This window comes from Podarcis vaucheri (genome assembly GCF_965113315.1).
Source record: "Podarcis vaucheri genome assembly, chromosome: 3".
NCBI lineage: Eukaryota > Metazoa > Chordata > Lepidosauria > Squamata > Lacertidae > Podarcis > Podarcis vaucheri.
Genome location: NC_138761.1, coordinates 8,552,966 through 8,571,686, shown reverse-complemented (window position 1 = coordinate 8,571,686; position 18,721 = coordinate 8,552,966). Strand labels below are relative to the sequence as shown.

The 18,721-nt window shown below is 47.4% G+C and overlaps 1 long non-coding RNA gene across 1 annotated transcript; it reads right to left on the bottom strand.

The window, feature by feature from the left end:
- Positions 1-7,170: 7,170 nt before the first annotated feature.
- On the bottom strand, positions 7,171-15,948 carry LOC309529746. Its single transcript, XR_014218408.1, has 3 exons — positions 15,829-15,948; positions 14,453-14,570; positions 7,171-7,344 (listed from the first exon to the last, which is right to left on the bottom strand). It is a non-coding gene; the product is annotated as an uncharacterized lncRNA (long non-coding RNA).
- Between the last annotated feature and the right edge of the window lie 2,773 nt (positions 15,949-18,721).

Sequence of the window (18,721 nt, the reverse complement as noted above, 5' to 3'; positions counted from 1 at the left end):
GCCCCGCCAGCACGTGATGCATGAAAGCTTGAAAACAGTGAGAGCCATTTTGCAATCCAAAAGGCACAACTCTGTATTCGTAGGTGCCCAGGGGCGTGAACATGGCTGTCTTCCACTCATCACCCTCCCGCATGCGAATGAGGTTGTACGCCCCACGCAGGTCCAACTTGGTGAACACGCGACCCTTGCGTACCGTCGCGAGGAGGTCGTTGATCCTGGGCATGGGGAAGTCCGATGGCTTGGTCACACTGTTCAAGATCCGGTAGTCCACTACAAGTCTTTTTTGGGACGTGTCCTTCTTCTTAACAAAGAATACAGGACTGCCTCCCACCGCCTTGGACTCCCGGATGAAGCCGCGCTCCAAATTATGATCTATGAACTCCTTGAGTTCCTGAAGTTCGTCCTCAGACATGGAATACAGCTTCCCTTTGGGCAGCGCCGCCCCTGGCAGTAGGTCAATCTTGCAGTCATATGATCTGTGGGGGGGTAGCCTATCCGCTTCCTTCTCGCAGAAGACCTCCAAAAATCCAGCGTATTTGTGGGGAATTGCTTGCAGCGTCCCCAGCTGCAGCTGCGCCTCCTCCTCCTCTCCCTCCTGCCGGGGCAGGATGCAGTGTTCAGCGCAGTATGAGGAGCCAAAGACTAGCTGCCGCTGGTACCAAGCCAACGTCGGACTGTGTCTGTCCAGCCAACTCATGCCCAAGACAATAGGCATGTCCGACAGTCTAGTGACATTAAAACTGATGATTTCCCTGTGATTTCCAAGTCGCATCACCATTGGTGGCGTTTGCTTCACCACCTGCCCCCCTAGCAGCTCCCTGCCATCCACCGTGACGACCTGCAGGGGCAGCATGGCAGGCAGCAGCTGTATAGCGTGTTCATCGACAAAGTCCTGCCCTATAAAGTCCGCATTGCTTCCTGAGTCAATGGTGATTGGCACGTCCATGGTGAGTCCATTGGGTAGCTGGAGCGATGCGGTGAGCCTCACCACTGGTTTGGGTGGGAGGGGGTCTGTGGGCTGCAAAATCTCTGGGGACTGCTTCACTGACACGTCTGGCTGGGCCCCAGTGCCTCTCTCTCCAGCCAGACTCCGTCGTTTCCCTGCTGTGGTTCCCCTTGCTGAGTTGCTGCAGTTACCATTGCTGAGGCTGCAGTGTGCTTGTGGAGCCTCTGGGGACACTCTTTCGCAGATGTAACACTTCCTGTTCCCTCTAGGAGGCTTCGCCTTGACTGCTCCCGGTGCTGTGGCTCTGGTTGCTGACTGAGCCCTGGCACCTCCAACCTCCATCGGTTCCGCTCCCCCTCCTGGCGGAAGTGTGGATTGCGCACGCGCTGCTTCCCTGGGAACGAAGGAGAAGCCTCTCGCTGGTTCGCGCCCTCCACGTCCTTCGTCCCTGCTCCATGGACGTTCCTCTAGCCGCACTCCCACCGCCAGCGCCCTCTGAACGACCTCCTGCGTGGTCCGGGGTCTCTCCCCCCTTGCAATTTCATCTTTAACCGCACTGTTCAAGCCTTCCCAAAATAGATCTCTGACTGGAGTTGAATCTCTGTCCCATTCCAAGGCACTGACTAATGCAAAAAAGCGGGCATGGTACTGTCTTACGCTGGCCCTCCCTTGCTTCAGCCCATGCACCTCCTTCCGGGCAAGATCCACGTCTATGCTTGATAAAAAACACCCATCCATCGCTTTAATAAAGGCATCCGCGGTTTGGAGCGCTGGATCCTTATCCCTCCACAAATTGCGCAGCCATGCTTTAGTATCTCCATGCAAATGGGACATGATAAATCCCACCTTCTCTTGCTCATCTCTAAAGTCTTTGTCCAGCAGTTGCAGTGCACACTGTACGTCTGCTTTAAAGTTGGGGTACATCTGTAAATTCCCATCGAAGTGAGAGACTAAACCGCCTGTTCTTCTTCCCAATCCAATCCCCTCCCGTTTGGGTGTCAGTTCCCCTTGCTTCGTAAGCACTTCCAACCTGACCTGGAGATCCCTGTAGGCGGCAGCTGCATCCTCCTCTCTCTTCCTGGATGCAAGTATTTCGGCATTCAGACGTGTCACTGCTTCTCTGAGTTCTCCTATCTGCTGTTCGGCCGTCATATTGTCTGCCGTTCGTGAGCTGAGTCGCAGGCACCCTCCTTCTCCTCTGTCCGCGAGGCTGTAGATGCCCACAACGGGAGACGGAGCTTACTGTCAGAGCTGCTTCCAGATCCTAGCTCACAGAGGATCACGCTAGCCAGCAATCACTTTGTAAAAGTCTTTATTGAGTTACAGTTTCCATTCTCCAGCTGCTGCGTGCAACTCTATGTCTTATGGGTTAGACCGGCGAAGCTCCGTCTGAGTCTCCGCCCCTTGTACACCAACTTAATATCCTAGCCTTACTCCACCTCTTCCGCCTGACTGTTCTTCTCTAGGTCCCTCTGCCCCCCCCCTGGGTCTCTTCCTTCCTGGATTCTTCTGACGCCGACCCCCCGGACCCTCCTGCCTCCTTGCGCCGGGCTTTAGGACCTGGCTCCCTTTCCGGGCTGCTTACTTCGCCACCTTCCTGTGCATTTGAACTTGGCGCGCGCGCCCAACTATCCACTTTCCGTCTGACCGTTTCTTCGCTCCCCGATGGAGGTGTTGCCACTCCTGACTCGTGCCCTCCCTCCTGTTGTGAGCTGCCAGCGCTTGATACCTGACGCCCTTCCTCTCCCCTGCTCTCTGTTGGTGACGCTGGTCCCGATTTCCAACTGCTCCCCTCTGAGTCCCCTCTGGCCCTTTCCTCCTGGGGTGTCCCCCTAGGCTCCCCCCTTGCCCTGGCCACTGGTGCTCCTTTCTGTGAATCTTCTGATTCACTGGAAAGACTCGGAGATCTCGGGTTGTCGTCATCACTCATCCTTTCTTCTGCCTCCTCCCCCTTGCTCTCTGTTTCCTCCCTTGCCCTTGCCTCTGCTCCTGAACCCCTGACATCCATTCTTAAAGAGTTTTGCTCCATATTTGGTGAGCCATGTCTCACAAGGACACAAGACCCCACTCATTACCCAGGAACATGTTAAATATTTTTTTTATTATTATATTATCATACTACAGCTCCCCCCCCCCCGAAAAAAAATCATTCCATTGAAGTATTGTTTGGAGGCCAATAACAGATTTATTGAGTTGCCTGGGTTTTGACAGTTGCTGAAAGAAGCAGATGTTTCTCTCCACTTTAACTAACCCTGAAAAAAGAAAAGAGATTTCTTTCATAATTTCCAGGTTTTCGTTTTCACAAAGACATTACACATAATGTTCCGGGGGTGTGGGAATAAGCAAAGCAGCTCTATTCTAGCATTCAAGTGAAAATTTACAAAGGAATGAATTTGACTGAACATCCAATGAATATTGTACATGAAATGTGAGCTTCAAAACATACAAAATAAAATTAAAAACAATAGAGCGAAACCATCTGAGATCTGAGCTTAAAAAATGAAACAGGAAAATAGAAGAAAGTCCTCCTAGTGTCGATAAGATAAGAATGTGTAGCCAGTGGAATGGGGGGGGTGTCACAGGGGCAGTTGCTCTAGGCACTGCTTAAATATTATGAATGATTAAGCAGTATAAAAATCCTGTTAAATCAATCAAATGAACCAATTGATTGAAAATTCTGCAGTTGATTTGATTTTGTATTTCCCACTGATTTTTTATAAAAATTATAAATAAATAAATAAATAAATAAATAAATAAATAAATAGAGGTGAGGGAGAACTATGCACACCCTCCCGAGCTGTGTGGAAGAAACATGGGATATAAGCACAAACAAATGAACAAGTAAAAATTTCACCAAATATATTGGAAAGAAGGGACAGTAAACGCCTTCCCACTCCAAGTTGAAGAGTGGGCTGGGAGCACTTTAAATAATAACATTGGGAATAGGGATATAAAATCTGAGTGCATAAGTTGAATTTCATGAATTTGAAAAAGGAGGGGGGAGAACTTACATTGCACAGCAAAATCTGCCTATATCACATTTTATGTTCTGACGGTGGGGGGCAGGACATTTATCCTTGGTAGTGCAGACTGCACCCTTGCCTTTGCAAGCTTTTTCATTCTTTGGTGGATCTTTTCCACAGGTATATCCTAGAGAGAGAAGTTTGTTTGATGAAGGCATTCCTATATTCTGACATATCTGGTCCCATCATCATTAGTCAATGGCTACCAATTCTTTGAAACAGAATGGAATACCCTTTAACCTAAATATAGTGTTATTAGTTTGAGGGAAGAGGAAGTAGGCTGCATGCAATATATTTCCATCCTCTAAATCCAGCATGTGATAAAATATAAAACAGGCTAGTCTCTCTCTCTCATTCTCTCTCTATCTCTTTTAAAAAAATTATCCTTTATTTTGACATCTGCTTCTCATGTTCAAAGTCCCCTTTAAACAAAAGGAAGACAGCCTACCAAAGTCATGGGAGACTCCAAGAAGGACAGCAGTATTATGAACTCATCAAGTGAAAGAAGAATGGAAGACATGTGGAAGGGAAAAAGAGAGATCTAGAAAAGTAGAGTGAGAGAGAACAAAGTAAAGTCTTCAGCAGAATTTTTGGAGAAGACCACTTTCCATTTTTTGCCCCCCCCCAGTAAGTCTATATTTCTTTAGGACTTGATATTTAGGACTTGATATTTTGATGTATGCCTTACCTGGAAAAGCTAACAGCATCCATGAAACAGCAATGATGTAAACAATGCCAAACTGCATTGTTGAAGACTAGGAATCTCAAGTCAGATACCAAGAGATGGAGACCAAGAGTGAGGTCAAGATTCCCTGTGCTTCTACTTAAAAACAAACAAACCCAAACAGAATAACTACTTGTTTTAAGACAAAGAGGCACAAAATGTTCAATGAACTAATCTGCATGCACTGTTCAGTTCAGTTCATTAGTTTTAGTCATGGACCATAGCAGCCAGAAAATGGAAAGAAAATACAGGCAATTAATTTTTTAAAAGTAGACATTGAAAACAAGAAAATCATGTTTCCATCTGGCTGGACTCTGAATGTACAATGGTGTACCAAGACTTCATAAGGTGCACTGGACCAAGACTTCCTGCTATCACAACCTTTACTTTGGTAATCTTCAATCCTAGGGCTGACGTGTAAGTGCCATTTGGGTTTTCAAGGGGAAGAGAAAGGAAGGAAGATAATCACAGAATGCTCTCCTAGTTTTCTGTAATATCAAAGACCTAATGTTCACCAGTGTGTGCTGTTCTGAGGTGCACTACTACACAAACTCTTCAGATTAAAGTTCCTGTTAGAAGGTGAGTAATGGAAGGAAACCGATGGTGCCTTATTCTTAAGCAGTTTTGCTCCCACCCTCGAGTGGGGGATAAATTGGGCGCATACCAAATCCCCTAGGAAGAATTGGAGGAGCAGAAAACTTTGTTTTTAACAGACCTAGGTTGGCTCTAGAAAAAGCAAAAGAAGTGTTTCAGGAAAAAGCATTGTAAAGCTTATAATGGGAAATCGATTTGCCGAATGTTCAAACTCTCCATCGCAGTGTTATAACGTATTTAATGCACTTAAAAAACAACAACCCACACCTAATGTAGCTGGGTCCCTAATCTCCTTCTGAATAACTATTGGAAAGAAGACACAGATCAGGTGTAACACAGACCGGGTGCATTTCTATCGCTACAGATACAATTCCTGTCAGGGACTCTTGATAACAACAAGCATAGTTAATTAAAAAAGAAGATTTAATGCAAAAACAAACAGAGTTCTCTGAAGTGGCTATTGCAGTCATCCATTCATAAATCAAAGATGTCCCTTCTAAGTTCTATAAAAGGATGTCACATAGAGGAGGGAGAAAGGTTGTTTTCTGCTGCTCCAGAGAAGCGGACACGGAGCAATGGATCCAAACTACAAGAAAGAAGATTCCACCTAAACATTAGGAAGAACTTCCTGACAGTAAGAGCTGTTTGACAGTGGAATTTGCTGCCAAGGAGTGTGGGGGAGTCTCCTTCTTTGGAGGTCTTTAAGCAGAGGCTTGACAACCATATGTCAGGAGTGTTCTGATGGTGTTTCCTGCTTGGCAGGGGGTTGGACTCGATGGCCCTTGTGGTCTCTTCCAACTCTATGATTCTATGATTCTATTCTATGATTCTATGATTCTAAGTCGGGTGTTTCCAGCGCCACCAGAAACAGGTGAACTTCCTCTTGTGACGTATTCTGTCTTGAGGACCCTCCCCCATACGCTGAGACCTTAGAGAAAGGGGGTGAGCTCCCTCCCCTTCCTTATTCTCTGGAAATGTTCTTCCATAGTCATTTCCTCCCTCTGAGCTGATTTCACTTCTAGTCTCTGTATTTTGTACTTCACTAGCCCACTGACAGGCTGCCAGCACTTTTGTTATCAGCTGGCTTTCCTAAGGTCTGGGGAGTTGTCTCTGGGCTATAAACCTCCTGTTGTGCAGTTAACTCCCTCTCTTTCTGCCTGCTTTCTTTATCTGACTGTAAATCTTTCATTGAAGCTGGATCATTCATGACAATCCCAGTCTTGAGAATGGTCCACACCCCTATTACCTATCAATCAATGGGCAGAAGGATGAGTCATGAAACTTGCAAAACCCCAATTTTTATTAAAAGGAAAAGACTGTATGACCACATCAACAATCTGAATGTCAGGAGTGTGTGTGACATGTCACTCAGGCCTTTATACATGTGAGTTATTCCTCTGGAAGTAAATTACCCTCTAGCTATATTATATGTAGCTACAGACTTGAAGAATGGGTGACCTCCTCAAAGGTCAGTTCTTCGCCTCCATGCAGGCAGTTCCCATTCAACTGGGATTTGTGGGTAGAATGAACAGCGGAATCAGAGAATTGCAAAAAACGTGAAAGCTCATGTAGACCAGAGACCTGCCATGGCAGGAAATCAACATCTGTGATAGGTCTCTTCCTCAAAGTAACTAATCATGGTTCTTCCTAATACCTTGGTGAAATGTGTTGTTATTGTTGCAGGCCAAATGGCATTAAAACCAAACTGGCAGTAATGGTGAGTCTTGGCAGAAAAGTGTTATTTAACCTGAGCACAATTTGTGGTATACATGAAGAGAACAAACATGGACCACCTGAACTTTACAAAAAAGAGAGATTTCTGTAGCTTCACAAATTGTCCACAAGGGGTATCCACGTCTCAGAAAGGCATAAACCAACACACATTTTCCAGCAACATATCAAATATTTATTCATAATAGTACACAAATTTTCTCAAAATCCCCCCATCATGGAAGTATTTCCGCAGGCCAAATTAGCAGCACGTCAATCTCATCCTTTGGGTTATATCCTTTGCTGAAAGAAGCAGGTGTTTCTTTCCATTTTAATCTTAAGGAGTTCTGAATAAAGGAAAGAGATTTCTTTAATGATTCACAGGTTTATGTGTTAACAGAGAGAGCACACAGACACACAAACATTTCTATAGGCTGAACCAGAGTGGGGGGAGAAACCCAAAGCCAGTGTCTGAATGTGGCCTTCCAGGCCTCCCCATCTGACCCTTGACAGCCCGAGCTACACATTCTCTCTCAAAGTCACACAAAATACTGGTTCTACTTTGCCTGCCAGGAATGTGTCATTGAAATAATCCCTTCCTCTTGCTTGGAAGGTGTATGGGATAATTATCGCAGAAGATTATTGTACTTTGAGGAGATAGTGATCTGGCATGGTCAGCTTTTCTGCCTCTGGTCCCTTCCTGACTCTGGCTTCTGTGTTTTATTGCTTTCAATATCCCTTGTGAAAAGGTATTTTGATGTGTTGGTGTCAGGGAACTGACATCAGAGGAAAGGGAGGTGGTAGGGCTCCCAGAGGCTGGGAGGGAGTCAGCAGCTAAAGCAGGGACCAGCAGGGGGAGAGAGGGTACTCTGGAGGAGGATCTCATGAATGCTGAGAGAGACGCAGCAGCCAAGGCAGGAACTAGCAGGGAAGAGGGAGGGGTGAGAGACACGTCCAGCGAGAACAGCGGGGAGGTGTCAGAAGCAACCATAGGGAGACCCATGCTTCGCCGGAAGCTGCCACGTCGTGAGTCCAGGAGACGCGTTTCCGTTAAGGAGCTTCTTTGCTGGAAGCGCTTCCGCAGACAGCCACTGTCAGACTCTACAAGTGACTAGAGCAGACATGTTTGAGGAGCTCTGGCACACACAGAGGTTTGTGGAGCCGCACAAACTCTGAGGGAGCACGATTTTACGCACAAGCAGCTAATCATCCCATCATAGCAGTCTGACAGTCTCTGTACGCTGCCTGTGCAGGAGAAAGCATCATGAGCGACCCAGCCGGAACCGGAGGAGCAGGGGTTGGAGCTGGTCCAAGCTTGGAAGAAAGGTACCGAGCGTTGGAAGTCCAACTTGCGCTGCAGACGGCGAGGCTTGAGGAGAGAAGGGCTCAGGATGCAGACAAGAAGGGGAGAACCACTCAGTTCCCCAGAAAGGTACCAGGATTGGTGCAGAAGTTTGGGGGGGACCCCAAGGATTACCATGCCTTTAGGACAGAGATGCAATATGCCCTTAATGTGCAGTTTGATGAGTTCCCTGATGAGGAATCGCGAGTTGCTTTTGTAATTGGGCATCTTGAGAAGGGGGCGCGGGACTGGGTTCGACCCCTGATGGCAACGCACAATGACATCCTAAAGGACACTATGAAGTTCTTTCGTGCAATGGATATCATGTTTTCCAGCGATATTGAGGAAGGGGTGGTGCGCAGACAGCTAATGGCTTGCAAGCAGGGAAGCCGATCTGTCCGTGAGTACTGGACTGAATTTACCATGCTGGTTCACAGATTGGGGTGGGATTTATCGGCGGCCCCCATTCAGATGCTATTTGAGGAAGGTCTTTCTTCGGCTGTGAAAGACGAACTGTCCCGGAGCCCCAGGGCGGTGTCTATGGATCAGCTGACCAAATCTGCGCTGACCATAGGAGCGCGCCAGGAGGCAAGAGCCTTGGAGAGGCGGGAAGGGAGAGGGGAACGTTGGAAGGAGTTCCGCATTCCAGACATTCCGGAGCCAGCTTTCCCGCTGGCAGAGCCGATGGAAATCGGAACAGCGCGCGCGCGCGCAGTTTCAAAGCCCAGTGAGGGGGCTAAGAAGGAGGGAAAGGGCGCCCGGAAATGCTATCTCTGCCAACAGCCAGGCCACTTTGCCAGAGTCTGCCCCCAGAGGAAGGAATGGCAAGGGATGGTGGGAGCTGTTGAGGGAGGAGAGCAGGGAGAAACGGAGCAGGTAAAAGCCAACGCCTGGTTGCCACAGTCGGGGCACTGCAGCCAGGCCAAAGAGCAGTGAAAGTGCCCGTGCCAGAAGCTCCTCAACCTGCTCTAGTGATTGAAGTGTCGCTAGAGCTGCAAAATGGACACCCCCTAAAAATAAAGGCGCTGTTGGACTCAGGCAGCTCCTGCAATTTTATGAGCAAGGAGTTTGCTGCTGAACACCAGATACAGACGATCCCTTTAAGCAACCCCCTGCAGGTGACCACGATCGATGGCAGGGAGCTGTTGGGAGGAGGAGTCAGCTTGCAGACTGTCCCAATGATAATGAGGGTGGCAAGGCACACAGAACTGATAGCGTTTAATGTGGCCACCTTGGGAGGCGCTCCCATTATTTTGGGAATGAGCTGGCTAGCCCTACATGATCCGCTGGTGGGCTGGCATCAAAGAGTGGTTTCCTTCGGTTCAGCACATTGCTTAGAACACTGCAAGGGGGGAAAGGGTTCAGCAGGGGCCCAAGCCACCCTAGCAGGGACTGAAGTAATGGAGAAGGTGAAGGTACCACCACAGTATGCAGATCTCAGCGACGTGTTCAGCGAGAAGGAAGCTGATCAACTACCCCCGCATAGGCCCTTTGATTGCCAGATCAATTTACTCCCTGGAGCACAGCTTCCTGTAGGCAAGTTGTATGCCATGTCAGACAGGGAAATGCAGGAGTTGCGAGCGTTCATTGACAAGAACCTGAAGAGAGGCTTCATCAGAGAGTCCAAGGCAGCGGGGGGTAGCCCAGTGTTTTTTGTGGATAAAAAAAACACGGACAAGCCGAGACTGGTATGTGACTTTAGGCGGTTAAATGCAGTGACAGAGCCGGCGGCTTTTCCTATGCCCAGGATTGATGATATTTTGACCAGGGTGCGGAAAGGAAAGATTTTTACAAAGCTGGACCTAAGGGGGGCGTACAACCTGATACGTATAAGGAAAGGGGATGAATGGAAGACCACCATGTTTACCCCTTTGGGGGCATTTGAATACCTCGTTATGCCTTTTGGATTACAAACAGGCTCCGCGTGTTTTCAAGCCTTCATGAACCACGTACTGGGGCCTTTGCTCTACAAGAATTGCGTGGCCTTCCTAGATGATGTGTTGGTGTATTCGGAGAATGAGGAGCAACATGTGAGAGACGTCAGAGAAGTGTTGAGCAGGCTGCAAGCCAACAGGCTGTGGGTGAAACTGGAGAAGTGTCAGTTTCATACCAAGGAGGTGGAATTCCTGGGGTACCGCCTGTCAGACAAGGGATTGGCCATGGATCCCGGCAAGGTTCAAGCAGTGCTGGAATGGAAAACACCCAAAACCAAGAAGGATGTGCAGAGGTTCCTAGGGTTTGGAAACTTTTATCGTAAGTTCATCCGAAACTTCGCCCACCTGACGGCGCCCATTACGGACTGTCTCAGCAGTAAAAAGAAGTTTGTTTGGACGGCGGAGGCGGAGCGAGCATTTGAGGAACTGAAAAGGGCCTTCGCCTCTGAAGGACAACTTCTGCATGTGGATTTACAAAAAAAGCTGAGGGTCGAAACAGACGCATCTGACAGAGCCATAGGGGCGGTGCTTCTTCTTCAGCAGCCGGGGAAGGAGGAGTCAGAGTGGCAACCGTGTGCCTTCTTTTCGCGAAAGCTGAACAAATCCGAGAGGAACTACACGGTGTACGACCGGGAACATCTTGCTATTCATGAGGCTTTCCGGAGATGGAGGCACCTGCTAATTGGTGCACAACATAAGGTGCAAGTGTGCACGGACCATAAGAATCTTGAGTATTGGAGAACTGCGCGAGTGCTCAACCAACGGCAGTTGAGATGGGCCCAGGAGTTCTCCAAATTTAACTTTGAGATTTGTTACGTGCCAGGCCCAGAGAACGTTAGGGCGGACGCTCTCTCACGCAAACCTGAATATTTGGAGGGGGAGGGAGCACCCGAAGAGACCCATGTCATTCCAGAGGACCGCTGGGTGTGTGGGGCGGCATTGGTGGGGCAAAGGGAACTGGTAGAGGGAACGGTGCATGATGAATACGCCCAGGACAAACTCAGGGGTCTCAGGAGGGAGGGAGACAAACCCGGGGGTTTTGAGGAGAGAAACGGGGCGTTGTACTACAAGGGAGCGTTATATATACCTGAAGGGGAATTGAGGGAAAAGGTACTCAAGCAACTGCACGATAGCCCCACAGCAGGGCATTTTGGGCAACACAAAACCATGTGGCTGGTTACCAGGGAATTCTGGTGGCCCAAGGTCAGGGAAGATGTGCGGGAGTATGTGAGAGGGTGTGACCAATGCCAACGAGCCAAGGGGGAGAGGCGGGCACCGGCAGGTTTATTAGAACCACTACCCACACCTGAAAGACCATGGGAAACAGTGGCAATAGATTTCATGACTGATCTGCCAAGGTCTAGAGGGAAAACAGCCATCATGGTTGTGGTAGACCTGTTAACCAAGATGGCCCACTTTATAGCCTGCTCACATGCGGTCACAGCAGAAGAAACCGCTAAATTGTTTGTAGAAAATGTGTTTAGGTTGCATGGCGCCCCCTTGAGGGTGGTTTCAGACCCAGGGAAACAATTTACTTCCAGGTTCTGGAGGAAGCTCATGAGCTTACTGCATGTAGAGGTTAATTTCCCAACTGCCCGTCATCCAGAAACCAACGGGCAGGCGGAAAGAGCTAATGGTGTCCTCCAGCAATATTTGAGGTGTTATGTGAATGACAGAGAGAATGATTGGGTGGAGAAGCTGGCGTTGGCAGAATTTGCCTACAACAATGCAGAGAACGTGTCCACGGGGATGAGCCCCTTTTTGGCTAATCACGGGTGCCATCCCCGAGCCTTCCCAGGGGGGGAAGGGGAGAACTGGAGCGTTCCAGCTGCAGAACAGTTCGTTGAAGAAATGGAAGCGATCCATCGCCAGCTCCAACTTAACTTAAACAGGGCTAAGGAGGAATATAAGAGACAGGCAGACAAAAACAGAAGGGAAGGTGAAAGCATTAGGGTGGGGGACCAGGTGTGGCTGTCTACCCAAGGGTTGCCATTCAAAGGGGGTTGTAAGAAGTTAAGACCCAAAAGGCTGGGCCCATTTGAAGTCACGCAGCAGGTCAACCCAGTGGCTTTCAGACTCCGGTTACCGAACCACATGAAGCTGCACCCAGTTTTCCACAGGTCGTTGCTGTCACCGTATAAAGGGGACAGAGAAGGGAGGGTCAATAGGGGACCAGCAATGGAGGAGAAGGAACACAGCTACAATGTAGCGGAGATTCTCGATTCCAGGTGGAAGGGAGATCAAGTAGAGTATTTGGTAATGTGGGAAGGGGAGCCGGAGTCGGAAAACACCTGGGTCATGGCAGAGGATGTAGATGACGAGGTTTTAATAGAAACTTTTCATCAGAGATTCCCTCGTAAACCTCAGCCAGTGGCGAGGTTCCGTAGGGAATACTTTGCCACCACCGACGAAGAAGAAGAGTTGGAGGGGTTCTCTGATTCCGAGGCGGAGGAGGATTCAGCGCGCCGGAACGAAGACCGATGGAGGGAAATGTTCGAGACGTCTGAAGATGAAGAGGATTCTTTTCGGGGTTTTATCTCCTCACTGCCCAGAGGAGAGAGTATGGGCGGGGGGGAAGGGGGCCCTGGAGGGGAGGTGGATGTCAGGGAACTGACATCAGAGGAAAGGGAGGTGGTAGGGCTCCCAGAGGCTGGGAGGGAGTCAGCAGCTAAAGCAGGGACCAGCAGGGGGAGAGAGGGTACTCTGGAGGAGGATCTCATGAATGCTGAGAGAGACGCAGCAGCCAAGGCAGGAACTAGCAGGGAAGAGGGAGGGGTGAGAGACACGTCCAGCGAGAACAGCGGGGAGGTGTCAGAAGCAACCATAGGGAGACCCATGCTTCGCCGGAAGCTGCCACGTCGTGAGTCCAGGAGACGCGTTTCCGTTAAGGAGCTTCTTTGCTGGAAGCGCTTCCGCAGACAGCCACTGTCAGACTCTACAAGTGACTAGAGCAGACATGTTTGAGGAGCTCTGGCACACACAGAGGTTTGTGGAGCCGCACAAACTCTGAGGGAGCACGATTTTACGCACAAGCAGCTAATCATCCCATCATAGTTGGTGACACTGGTCAGCAAAGCCTCTGATGTATAGCCTGGCATTTTTGTCTTTGGATGTAGAATCGCTCATAGTTGAGCCTGTATTATCCTAACAGGGCACAGCATCTATAAAATACCGTATTTTCTGCTCTATAAGACTCACTTTTTCCCTCCTAAAAAGTAAGGGGAAATGTGTGTGCGTCTTATGGAGTGAATGCAGGCTGCGCAGGTATCCCAGAAGCCAGAACAGCAAGAGGGATTGTTGATTTCACTGCGCAACGATCCCTCTTGCTGTTCTGGCTTCTGAGATTCAGAATATTTTTTTTCTTGTTTTCCTCCTCCAAAAACTAGGTGCGTCTTCTGGTCTGGTGTGTCTTATAGAGCGGAAAATACGGTACCTAGTTTCTTAGCATGCCAGTTGGGAGCTCTGCATAGGCTGGGGGTAACTTTGCCACTTCGCCACAGGGCTTCCCAGTGGCTGATTGCAGTGCGTGCTTGGTAATGTATATACTGCTTACTGTTTGGAATAAAATCTGTAATCTTCTCAACCACTTGCGTTTGTATTGATTCTGAATCTAATCTTAAAAGAACCATCTTGCATTTGGCAAGACAGAAGGAAGACAGGGAGATGTATACACACATACAAAAGTCAGAATTATTCTTGTTGCCACACCCACATTTGTCTCTGACTCCATCCACCAATGGGATGGGGCCCTTGGAAGGATGCTCAAAAGGAAATATGGCTCTTGGTTTTTAAAAAACATCTCACTAAACATGGCCTCAATGTACTGCAGAACCTCCATGTGTCCCTATTTTCCCGGGACAGTCCCAGATTCACAGAAGCTTTCCCAGTTTCAGATTTGATTCAGCAATGTCCCACTTTTTCTGAGGACATCCCTATTTTCATTGGAGACATGTTGGGTGGCATTGTAGGATGTCTCTATTTTCATTGGAGGGTATGGGGTTATGTGACCCACAAGTCAAGGAGATAAGTAACTATACAACCTTGAGAAGATACCAGAAGTCAGCCCTTTATAAAGAAGTCTAAATTTCGAGACTAATTTCTTTAAGCATTTTATTTTATCAATACTTTAAGAAACATGTTCCATTTGAGTTCCATGGAAGAACTAGGAAGAGAACTTACTGTGCACAGCATGGCACGCCTGTAAGACAAGTTGCTTCACTCACGACCTTCTCGCATTTAGACTTGCATTTCCCACCAACCTCGAAGCATGTAGGAGTACCCCCTGCATGGACAAATCCTAGATAGAGAGATTTTATTTTATTTTATGAAGGCATTTCCACATTCCTGACCCAATCATCACCCACCATTGCAGCTGCTTCTTTGAGCTGCAGTGGACTACCTTTAACCATCTCATAAGAATACCAGAGATCAACATTTTGAATTTTCAGATGATTTCAATTCAGTTTTCATAAGGTAGGTGTTACGATGTCTGCACTGAGCTTTCCATTTCGGGAGTGACACTGGAACGTAATGGATTACATGTTTCCTCCAGTGAACAGGGCCAAACCTCTGGAGAGGCAGTTGCCACAAGTTGCAATCTGGAAGGGGTAGCAGATTTGCCTCTGGCTGCTGCCCTCACCTTCCTGCCTCCTTGGCCACAGCAGTGACACCTCCTCATCCCTGGGACAGTTTCTTCAGGAATGCAGGAAAGCTTTCCTTCTCCCACTCTTCCCACCCATTCCTTCTCCAGTTCCTCCTCTATCCTTTCTGACTCTCCAGATTTTCTGGTCTGAAATCCTCACTTGGCTTGGGTGCTTGGCTTGCAGTATTCAAGGTTTCAATGCTGCATGACTTGCAGGGAAGGGGCTTAGTACTTCCCAACAGCTTGTACCCCATCAGTAAGTGCTGATGAAGTGGAATGAAGAGTTGAACATTGCCCTACTGCCATGTCAACCCTGCCTTGCCTACTGCAGTCAATAAAGTTTTGGCCTGATTTAAACCAATGTCTGGTGTCTTGTGTTTGTTATTTCAGGGCGGTCACAGAATCACCTTCCAGGGCAAACCCTTTTCCTGCTTGACCTTGCTTGTTCTTCAATATTTTCCCGCAATGAACTTTATTTGGACATATAAGACTTTGCACTTCATATGGCAGTAAAAGGCAAATATTTATGAATGTCAGACAATCTTTTATATTAGAAATCCTAATCTCATGTTCAAAGCACATTTACACACACCCTCATAAATCTGGAAAATGCAGCATAGCAAAGAGATGGTGTGAACAGGATTGGATGATGGAGGAGAGTCTGAGAAGGGCGACAGTATAGATCAAGGGAAACAAGAATAAAGAATGAAGTGTTGAGAGTAGGTGCAGAAGGAGAGAAAGAGAGAGGTTTAGAAAGAGAGAGGAGAGGGAGCATCATAGATCAAGCCATATGGCTTTCATATTAGCCTTGAAGGAAAAGTCTTTAGCAGAAGTGGAGAAGAAAGCCATGCTAGTTAACGAATCCCAATTTTCACATTATGTCTGAGCATTCTGATTTTGATCTATGCCTTACCTGGAGAAGCTAAGAGCATCGCTGAAAGAGCAATGATGTAAAAGATGCTGATCTGCATTGCTGAAGTTTGACTGGGAATGCCAAGTTGGAAACCAAAGAAGGGAGACCAAGAGTGCTCTCGATTTCCTCTGTCTTCCAAAAGATTGCATGTTCACGTATTTATAAGTCTGCAAACAGCACTTACACGTCAGCCCTAGGATTTTGTGTCCTAAAAGTACTGGATGTGATAGCAGGAAGTCCAGTACTCCTCATAAATTCCTGGTGCACCAAAAAGAAGTAAAATACACTAACTTGTACATTGATAGTCCAGTCAGCTCAAGACAGTAATTTTATTGTTTTCTGTGTTTTTATTAAATTGCCTGCATTTTTCTCCCTGTTTCCTGCTGCTATAGTTCATGGCTAAAACTAATGAACTGAACAGGATGTACAAATTAGTATGGTGAGCACTTTGAGTCTCTTTGTCTTAAAACAAGGTTTCCTTGTTGTTGTTATTTTAAAGAATTAGGCCACATTTAGAATTCGGGGAGAAACTCCAAGTGGGCAAAATATCTGGATTAGTTTGGTGTGCACTTTCAGTTGATAAGGCAGTCCTCAGGTTTTCTGGCACCACTGCTCCCATGACTGGCAAGAAGATGTGGCCAAAAGGAGAACCTTGTTGGATCAGACCAAAGGTTCATCCAAGATCCTGTTCTGACAGTGGCCAGCCGGATGCCCATGGGAAGCCCACCAATAAGACATAACCACAGGAGTGTGCCTCACCCACAAGTGGTATTCAGAGGCTCTGTGTTATGAAGGCTGGGACTGGACTCCTGACCTTAAGTCTCTGAGAAGACAGAGAAGTTGTAATATGTTCTGCTGTGTTTTTTCTCTCTTGCTGTAGTATTTGAGATCCCCTTCAGGCTACAACCATGTGGACTGACGTTCTTCACTTTGCCCTTTCGAAAATAAAATAAAAGCTTTATTAAAGCTTTATTGTCAGGGATAATCTTCATGTGCGTTTAGGTGGTGGGGAATGTTGTTTCACCATTGGTGAAATGGTTAAAACATCCCTAAACCAGACGGTCCTCAGATGTCTTCTAGAAGTAAGATAGTTGTTTATTTCATACAATCATAGAATCATAGAATCATAGAGTTGGAATAGACCACAAGGGTCATCGAGTCCAACCCCCTGCCAAGCAGGTAACACCATCAGAGCACTCCTGACATGGTTGTCAAGCCTCTGCTTAAAGACCTCCAAAGAAGGAGTCTCCATCACACTCCTTGGCAGCAAATTCCACTGTCAAACAGCTCTTACTGTCAGGAAGTTCTTCCTAATGTTTAGGTGGAATCTTCTTTCTTGTAGTTTGAATCCATTGCTCTGTGTCCACTTCTCTGGAGCAGCAGAAAACAACCTTTCTCCCTCCTCTATATGACATCCTTTTATATATTTGAACATGGTTATCATATCACCCCTTAACTTCCTCTTCTCCAGGCTAAACATGCCCAGCTCCCTTAACCGTTCCTCATAAGGCATCGTTTCCAGGCCTTTGACCATTTAGGTTGCCCTCCTCTGGACACGTTCCAGTTTGTCATTGTACCTCTTGAACTGTGGTGCCCACAACTGGACACAGTACTCCAGGTGAGGTCTGACCAGAGCAGAATACAGTGGCACTATTACTTCCCTTGATCTAGATGCTATACTCTGAAACCTGGTGGGATAAGTCCCACAATTGGAATGGAATAATGGGGGGATACAATCTATTTCAGAGAAACAGCATTGGCTTTTTTAGCTGCCGCGTCACACTGTTTGCGCATGTCAAGTTTGTGGTCAACCAAGACTCCTAGATCCTTTTCACATGTACTGCTCTCAAACCAGGTGTCACCCATCTTTTATTTGTGCCTCTCATTTTTTTTTGCCCAAGTGCAATACTTTACATTTCTCCCTGTTAAAGTTCATCTTGTTTGTTTTGGCCCACTTCTCTAATCTGTCAAGGTCGTTTTGAAGTGTGATCCTGTCCTCTGGGGTGTTAGCCACCCCCACCCCCCCAGTTTGGTGTCATTTGTAAATTTGATCAGGATGCCCTTGAGTCCATCATCCAAGTCATTGATAAAGATGTTGAATAAGACCAGGCCCAAGACAGAACCTTGTGGCACCCAACTAGTCACTCTTCTCCAGGATGAAGAGGAATCATTGATGAGCACCCTTTGGGTTTGGTCAGTCAGTCAGTTACAAATCCACTGAGTGGTAGCATAGTCAAGACCGCATTTCACCAGCTTCTTTACAAGAATATCATGGGGCACCTTGTTGAATGCCTTGCTGAAATCAAGGTAGGCTACATCCACTGCGTTCCCTTCATCTACCAGGCTTGTAATTCTGTCAAAAAACGAGATCAGGTTAGTCTGACATGACTTATTTTTCAGAAATCCATGCTGACTATTGGTGATCACAGCATTCCTTTCTAGGTACTCACAGAATGTTTGCTTAATGATCTGCTCCAGAATCTTCCCTGCTATTGATGTCAGACTGACTGGGCGATAATTATTTGGGTCCTCTCTTTTCCCCTTTTTGAAAATAGGGACAACATTTGCCCTCCTCCAGTCTGCCGGGACTTCGCCTGTTCTCCAGGAATTCTCAAATTTCCTTGACATCTGATGGGAAGCATTCCACAGGGCAGGCGCCACCAAAACCCATAGTAATGAATGCAAATGGGGGAAGCATAACTCTGTTCTTAAGAGATATAATTTGCTCCTGAATAATTACGGGAGTTGGAACGAGAATGCAGAGCAGGTTTAACACAGATAGGGCAGCTTTCCATAGCAAATTTTCATATAAACAGGTACCAGTCAAAGCTTGTAACCTGTACACAGCCCTCTGACCTCTCAAGGGTGGAGGGGTGAGTCATGCAAAACCCAA